Consider the following 369-nt stretch of genomic DNA (forward strand, 5'->3'; position numbering starts at 1 on the left):
GCTTCGCAAGAGTCACAAAAGCACGCCTCGCTGCAACTCTTGCTGGAGACCAACTGCACAGATATGGAGCATCAAGCACCTCTGCTGCGTGTTTTAACATTATAGACGGATGTTTAGCACTTGCGTGGCCCTCAGTTGCCAGCCTGCACGGAAGTACGATTACACAGATCAAAATCACACAATCAACGGTACAGCGTGCATTAGGTAGCACCACTTGCTATTCGTTCACAAGTCAGTGAGCTGGCATACATCGGTGACCTACCACCAACGTGAAGATGCCACCATATCATTCGTATTGGTTATTTAAAATTGCTTTAATAATCACACAAAACACCAGCAACCCCGTAGCGAAAAGGAAAACCTAGAGGA

The sequence above is a fragment of the Eimeria mitis genome, genomic scaffold (genome assembly GCF_000499745.2).
Source record: "Eimeria mitis Houghton genomic scaffold, Emh_scaff207, whole genome shotgun sequence".
In the NCBI taxonomy this organism is placed as follows: domain Eukaryota; phylum Apicomplexa; class Conoidasida; order Eucoccidiorida; family Eimeriidae; genus Eimeria; species Eimeria mitis.